Source organism: Salvelinus fontinalis, chromosome 3 (assembly GCF_029448725.1).
Source record: "Salvelinus fontinalis isolate EN_2023a chromosome 3, ASM2944872v1, whole genome shotgun sequence".
NCBI classification, from domain to species: domain Eukaryota; kingdom Metazoa; phylum Chordata; class Actinopteri; order Salmoniformes; family Salmonidae; genus Salvelinus; species Salvelinus fontinalis.
Window position 1 is genome coordinate 25733660 of NC_074667.1, and position 8805 is coordinate 25742464.

Consider the following 8805-nt stretch of genomic DNA (forward strand, 5'->3'; position numbering starts at 1 on the left):
GGGTAACTAGCCACCTGGGGTAACCGATTTTTTCCCCCAACACATTCCCTGGTTGCTGTCACGGATCCCTCCGGAACTTTCATCACACACACCTGTCCTCTATTCCGACTGATTAGTATTTGTATATATGTGCCCTTTGTTCACCATGGTGCTGTCTATTATTGTTACAATGTCCGTTGGTGCGTGTGAGTACCCGTGCTGTGTGTTTTGGCTTTCGTGCCATTGTGGATTGCGCAGATGATTACAGGTCTCGTCCCTTGTGTTAATCATTGTACTGTACGCGTATGTTAATTATTCAAGGTACTCCTCACTCCTTTGTTTGGATTTCAACCCTTTGTTTTTTGTACAGTGTTTTTTTGGTCTTCGTCCCCGTGCCTTTACACGGCACGCCGTAATTTGGGTACAATAAAAACCCTTATTACGCATTCCTGCGCCTGTCTCCCAAATCATTGTTACCAACGTAACAGTTGCCACTATTGTTCAACTAAAAATGTTATCTGTCTCATTTAAGTCACTTTAACAAACAATTCTTAGGTAAATGTATAAAATATTTCATAATTTAGATAAAGTTATATATATAATCTGACTAAATTAGATCTATAAACTTGTGTATAGATACAGTATATACCATTAGGGGAGCCTAAAGATAAATAATCCACTTGTTTAGAGATACAAATATTTATCAATTTTTAATAAAGCAGTAAAATCTAAGGTGAGAATGTTGGGGGTAACTGGCCCCCCCTCCAATGGAGCATCTTGCCCGCCCGGAAATCCAATGCAAGTGAATGGTGCCTAAACTAGCATTTACCAAATCATCTACAAGTAAATTAATTGAGTTACACAGTCCTTTTTTATACTTTATGATGACTTGGACATGGTTTGTCACGAGGCATCTTACATGGCACTAGTTACCCCATGTTACCCTACACATTGTTTTTTTAAAGATGAATTGAAAAAAGCATCACTATGTATTTGGTAGCCTATAGTTGACAAACGATGTTTCTTTGTCATAGGTAACAGAACAAAAGTACCCATTGATACTATATTAAATACATAGGAAAACACTTTATTTTACAGTCCTGGTAAACACCAGTGGAAACAGTACTATCAAATTAACATTACTCATTTCACTTGCCCTAAATCAAGCATTCTATGTTCTTGCTCTGCACATATCAACATGTTCCAATTTAGTGCACATGTTCACAACAGCCAATACATCTATCTGGAATGGTATTTGGTTATCCTAAAGAGAGATGTACTGAACGTGTTTTAGAATAAAAAATATATACAAAGAATAGTAATCACTTGGGAAAAAATATATCAATGATTGTTACGGAAGCATATACAGTAAAAACTATAATTTAAAAGTAATCCTATGTTTTAATATATGGTATCTGTATGAGCATAGTAAAAATAACTTATATCACTTTTATAAATATCCACTTCAACAAACACACATTAGCCTATGAATGTAATATGTAATAAGGATTATATGAAAAAACAATAGTACTCCTAAAATTCTTCTTATCTTTTATGTTTTTGAAAGATATCAAATCAAATCAAACTTTATTTATCACATGCGCCGAATACAAGTGTAGACCTTACCGTGAAATGCTTACTTATACAAGCCATTAACCAACAGTGCAGTTCAAGAAGAGTTAAGAAAATATTTACCTAATAAACTAAAGTAAAAAAAATATATAAAGTAACACAATAAAATAACAATGCTATATACAGGGGGGTACCGGTACCGAGTCAGTGTGCGGGGGTACAGATTAGAGGTAATTTGTACATGTAGGTAGGGGTGAAGTGACTATACATAGATAATAAACAGTGAGTAGCAGCAGTGTACAAAATAAATGGAGGGGGAGGGTCAAGGTAAATAGTCCGGTGGCCATTTGATTAATTGTTCAGCCGTCTTATGTCTTTGGGTAGAAGCTGTTAAGGAGTATTTTGGTCTTAGACTTGGCACTCCGGTACCGCTTCCCGTTCGGTAGCAAAGAAAACAGTCAATGACAATTTTATGGTCTTTCTTCTTATTTGACGAGAAAATGAAACAACCAAACATAGCTTTTTATGATAAAAACAATAGTACTATATTTTAGTTTAAAAAGTATATGTTTAAACCTTTGCACAAAATATTATGTAAGTATTGCTGAAGATATTGTTGCTCATCTAGTCTCATAATGTTTAGTATTTGTAGTCTCAGTTGTAGATTGTCCTTCTGACAGTAGCCATAATAGTAAACTTGGGCACATCCATTTCTGTTACGTTTTCTATTGTTACACCAAAGATCAATCTACAGCAATGGCAAGAACCACATTTATTTATATTTGTCATTGTTTGGTTTTTCCCTTATAATGTGCATATAGCCTACACCACAGTCCCTGTGCATATTTGGTCAAATACTTTACCGAACATTTTTCATTTATGATCACTCGGCCATGGCTTGGTTATGAAATGTACGAAACATTGAAATATAGTTGACTATACACAGTGATTAATTCAACAGTGCTAGACAAAGCATTTGACAAAACATTTTAATGAAGTGCTGTATACAGTTTACATTTACATTTTTGTCCTAAACAAACACAGACAAAGCATTAGCAAAACTTAACGCATAAAGTTAAGACATCAATCTTTAGAAAAAGCGGAAACTATGTCAACCATGTTAATAGATATCTCTCTCAGACAGTTTAAACTGAGAACAAATTATGTTGAAATATTTCAAATCTGCATCTTGAAAGGCCTCGTCATTGGCTTCAGCATTCCCAATTAGAAACCCCTTAGCAAAATGTATTTAACTAATGTAGCCTTAGTTCATTTACAATGGACTGATAATATACTTGATCCCTATTGTCTTACACATTGTCCTATTATTTTTACACATTGTCCTATTGTTTTACACATTGTCCTATTGTCTTACACATTGTCCTATTGTCTTACACAGTGTCCTATTGTCTTACACATTGTCCTATTGTCTTACACACTGTCCTGCTGTTTTACAAATAGTCATATTGTCTTACATATTGTCCTATTGTCTTACAAATTGTCCTATTGTCTTAAAAATAGCCAATTCCATATACTTTTTTGGGGGGGTTACACATCTGCGAGTGTATACTTGAGTAGGTGCATATACGTGTGTACATAGGCTGAAAGTATGTGTCCTTTTGTAGGCCTGCATAGGACAAAGGCAAAGCAGATAGCAAGCTACTGCTCCGTGTCAGCTGTCATAGGCAGCTTAGTTGTTTTGGAGAAGGAGGTGTTTTCTGTGTCCATAAGTGTCCAGATATCTGTGTCCTTTGAGTTGCTTGAATCCTTCTCAACTGTAATGGGATTTGTTGATTCAAATAAGGCATTTAAAATATGTCTGTCTGTTTGTCTAGTCAGCCATGGCTACTTACTGTACGCTGAGTTCACCCAACTGAAGCTTCTCCATCTCTTCCCTTCCCACAATCCATAGTGCCCCTATAAGGGCAGGGGAAATGATCCTAATACTGCTTTTGTTGCATCTCCAATGACGGGAGCCTTCTTCTGACTACATGTCAATGGCACGTTACTCACACTCTCCATTTGTCTAATGTGGTGCTTGGTGCTAAATGTTCAGGGAACTCTCTTTCTCACCGGCATCCCCCGGTCATCCCTCCCCCCCACATACACACACAGTGTTTGGGGTCAGAGAGCCCTCGGTGTGACTAAGACAGGGAAGCCCAGGTGGGGGTAGACAGAAAGCACCATGGATGGTTAGGTGAGTCAATGCCGATACAGAGGAATGGAAACTGGCTAACTGTCAGGGCCCCTCTTTCTGTCTGACTGGCTCTTCCTGGACACCCACCTTCTAACTGCAGAACACACCAACACAATCCCCCCTGCTGACTGAAAAGGTTATGAGTTATTGTCTCAGTACTCAGTATTAGGCAATGGCATACAACATGACATTCAGATTTGGGTTACTATAGTATAATCTAAAGTAAGTAAAAGTGCTCTTTCCTTTTCCAAAGTAAAGGAAGGGCATGAGTTGACACACGCTGTTATTGCAACATGAACAAGACGAGAGGAGCACTTCATCTCTGAAATGGAAACTCAAATGGGTGTGTTTTTACGCCCACAGCTGCAGGTCTAGTGAAGATTGCTTCATATTGAAGATACAATGCATTTGGAAAGTATTCAGACCCCTTGACTTTTTACACATTTTGTTACATTACAGCCTTATTCTAAAACGGATTCAATAGTTTTTTTTCACTCATTAATCGACATACAATACCACATAATGACAAATTAAAAACAGGTTTTTAGAAAATGTTGCAAATGTATACATTTACATAAGTATTCAGACCCATTACTCAATACTTTATTGAAGCACCTTTGGCAGCGATTACAGCCTGGAGTCTTCTTGGGTTTGACGCTACAAGCGTGGCACACCTGTATTTGGGGAGTTTCTCCCAATCTTCTCTGCAGATCCTCTCAAGGGCATTTAGAGACTTTCACCGAGCCACTCCCGCATTGTCTTGGCTGTGTGCTTAGGGTCGTTGTCCTGTTGGAAGGTGAACCTTCGCCCCATTCTGAGGTCCTGAGCACTCTGAGCAGGTTTTCATCAAGGATCTCTCTGTACTTTAATCCGTTCATTTTTCCCTCGATCCTGACTAGTCTCCCAGTCCCTTCCGCTGAAAAACATCCCCACAGCATGATGCTGCCACCACCATGCTTCACCGTAGGGATGGTGCCAGGTTTCCTCCAGATGTGACCCTTGGCATTCAAGCCAAAGTGTTCAATATTGGTTTATTCAGACCAGAGAATCTTGTTTCTCGTGGTCTGAGAGTCCTTTAGTTGCCTTTTGGCAAACTCCAAGAGGGCTGTCATGTGCCTTTTACTGAGGAGTGGCTTCTGTCTGGCCTCTCTACCATAAAGGTAGAGAGTGCTGCAGAGATGGTTGTCCTTCTGGAAGGTTCTCTCATCTCCACAGAGGAACTCTGGAGCTCTGTCAGAGTGACCATCGGGTTCTTGGTCACCTCCCTGACCAAGGCCATTCTGCCCCGATTGCTTGATTGCTCAATTCCTTCGACCTCATAGTTTGGTTTTTGCTCTGACATGCATTGTCAACTGTAGGACCTTATATAGACAGGTGTGTGCCTTTCCAAATCACGTCCAATCAATTGAATGTACCACAGGTGGACTCCAATCAAGTCGTAGAAACATCTCAAGGATGATCAATGGAAACAGAATACACCTGAGTTCAATTTCGAGTCTCATAGCAAAAAGTCTGAATACTTATGTAAATAAGGCGCTGTTTTTAATTTGTAATAAATTTGCAAAAATGTCAAAAACCTGTTTTCAGTTTGTCATTATGTTGTATTGTGTGTAGATGACCTCCCGGGTGGCGCAGTGGTCTAGGGCACTGCATCGCAGTGCTAGCTGCGCCACCAGAGTCTCTGGGTTCACGCCCAGGCTCTGTCGCAGCCGGCCGCAACCGGGAGGTCCGTGGGGCGACGCACAATTGGCATAGCGTCGTCCGGGTTAGGGAGGGTTTGGCCGGTAGGGACATCCTTGTCTCAGTATGTAAAAATGTAATAAAATGTATGCACTCTACTGTAAGTCGCTCTGGATAAGAGCGTCTGCTAAATGACTAAAATGTAAAAAAATGTAAAATGTAGATTGATGAGGATTGTTTTTTCTTCGTCCATTTTAGAATAAGGCTGTAACACAACAAAATGTGGAAAAAGTCAAGGGGTCTGAATACTTTCCGAATGCACTGTATGTATTGATGCTAAAGTCATGTTTCCACACTTTTACAGGATATATAGGCTACAGCGTTGCGCCACAGGTGATGTCACTTGGCTGATCGCATGAGTTGGTTTCTGAAGCCTACATTCTTCCGGTAAGTCTGTCTTTGAGTCAGGACTCTTTCCATCGAATGTACAGAAGGTTCTTTTTACATATCTTAGCTAACTGAAGAGAAACAAATAAGCACAAAGGTGTTAGGAAAAAGGACAGCGGATTTTCTGGAACAGACCAGTTGAAGAGAAGAACAGACCAGTCATTGGCGCTGTCCAGCTGAAACTGTCATGTCCTTGGCAACGTTTTGAGAGTGTGGCCAAACTTCTAATATAATGTGGGCGACACATTCGCCAACGCCAACAATTAGGCAATAAATTATTATAATAGCCTGTATAGGGCTGGTGAGACTGTAGCGTAATAGCCTACCCATGTTGATATGCGTAAAAGGTGATAAATGAAGTGGATACATGAGTCTACAATGAGTCTAGACTACAATTGAGTTGCCTTTTGAAAAATGTAAATGTCTCAAAACATTGGGTTCTGCAGGCGGGGTTCCTTGCTCATTTTGACCTTCATCCTCCTCAAATCCTCCCCACTGAGTCATCGATACAACAGGTGTAGTCATTCTCATTTCCTCGACTTGAATCATCAATCGAAGTAGGCTAAAGTTAAACGGACATATTTATATAAGGAACATCCCATTGGGCAGATAGAGGGTTAAAACGATTAAATATTAAGGCATTAAAACTGTCTCTTAAAGCCTCCATTATACCGAAATTATATCTAAATCCAAACCTGGTTTCCAGCAGGCTACTAAAAGAGACGCATCTAATTTTCAAAAACGTTTTTTTTTTTTTTTACCGTAATACAGATTCAAACCAACCATTTCCGGTGGATTGACAATGAAACCATGTTTAAAGTATCCTCCTTTTTAAATGAAACCATACAGAGTTGGGTACAATTCCAATTTCATCCTCCAGAAGAGGCAGAAGAAATATTACAGCAAATAAAACACTCCAATGTACTGATAGAGGAAAGAACAATTTTCTTTGAAAAAAAGTTATAAGGAAGGTATCATGTTTATGAATGACATTGTAAATAAGGATGGCAAAATTGTCACACAAGCAATTATCAAATGTGTATGGAGATGTGTTCTCAATTACAAAAGTATTTCCAACTCACGCAGCTCTGCCACAAAAATGGAAGAAGTAATTGCTCAAAAGAAAAAGGAATGCATGGGTTTGTCTGCCTTCAGTGAAAAACCATGCATGGCTTAAAATGACTAGTGTAAATCGTAAAATGTAGCAGTTTCACTGAAGGTAGAGAGGTTTGACAACTATACCGTATAAAATTCAAGATAGTTAGGAACAGATTTTTGAGGGGTTTATGAACGTATATACCAAACAACACTTTGTAAGTGTTTGTAAGTCGCTCTGGATAAGAGCGTCTGCTAAATGACTTAAATGTAATGTAAAATGTAACAATCGACACATCAATCCGTTATTTTCACTTAAACTATTATATAAAATTCTCGCCACAAAAATAATGCTCAATATAGTTGACATTGAACAGCACGAGGAAACTGAATCAACAGATCATCTCTTTTGGTACTGTCCTTCAGTGGCTCGATCTGGAGTCAGGTCCAGGAATGGTTGTTAAGTCATAATGTCTGTGTTCAGATGGACCTACAGTACTGTTAGCAGATCTTGAACAAATAACACGACCAATCAATGGGAAATATGATTATATTCTTAGGTAAAGTATTTCTTTTTAGGGCAATCTCGGTAGAAATGGTACAAGTACAGAGGTTCATGACCCTCGTAAGACATCACAGTAAAATAGTAGGAAGTATTGCAAAAGGAAATAGTAAAATGGTAGAGTACTGGGAAAGAGGGGTTAGTCTGTGGACATCTCAGGGTTGAAATTAAGATTAGAGTGCACTGTGTGAGTAAAAATAGATGTAAATGGTGTCTATTAGTTTACTGCAATCAGAGAAGGGTTGGTAAATCATTTACAAAAATAAATGAATAGGGGGATTAAAAATGATGCAACCAATTAGTTGGATATAACCTATTTTCGCAAAATGTGATTTTACTTTTGGTGAACTATTTCTTGCATTTAGGGGGCGATATAACCAAACATGTATTCACATCACTATCTTTCATGAATAGGCCTTGTAATTTATGAGCTTTATAGTGTCAGATTTGTATCAAAATTGATCCAAAAGTTATCCAAATTAATTTCGATTCAATGTTATTGTATTTGCACAAGCGAGGAACCCTAACTAATCTTATAAGCAGAGCCTCACCCTTCAAAACAAAACAAAATGTATTTGAACATTATCTTACAGTATGTCAAATCGTGTCAATAACATAATATTCGACCTACAATTTATTGACCAGATGCTTACAAAATTCTTGAGAATCCTCGACAAATGAATAGCCTTCTCTGAATCTTCTCAGAAGTCGTTCGCAATATTGTCTCCTTCCTGTACATCTGCAGCAGTTTTTTATTAAAAAAATAATAAGAATTGTTTTAAAACAGGCTATGCTAAACTATTTTCAGACACCCAGGTGGCAGTTTATGTTCAAACGTTTTCAGGATCTATGGCTGTGTGAAACTCTTTCAGGGTTATTTCAGATGTCTAATCTGTTAAAGTCTAGGCTATCTATTAAACTTTGACACCATGCACTGATTTAGGCTGTAGATTCGTGAAATATAGGCCTATTTTGCCTAGTTTGGACACGATATAGGCGTTCTACATGATAAGTACATTTTGTTGCAAATATAATAGTAATACTACAAATAAATAAAATATACATTTCTTTGTTAACATTATTTGAAAACAAATAGTCTCAAGGCTCGGTAATAGAATGTATAATTATAGGCCTACTGATGATATTATTCGGATATTCTTGCAACAGATGTTTATCAACCGGGCAGCACAGAATCTCGTCCTCAAAAGTGCAGCTGCTGCTCTTGTTTTACATTCATTCCCCCTCCGTTGAAAGTTTGACTCGTATTCGTATT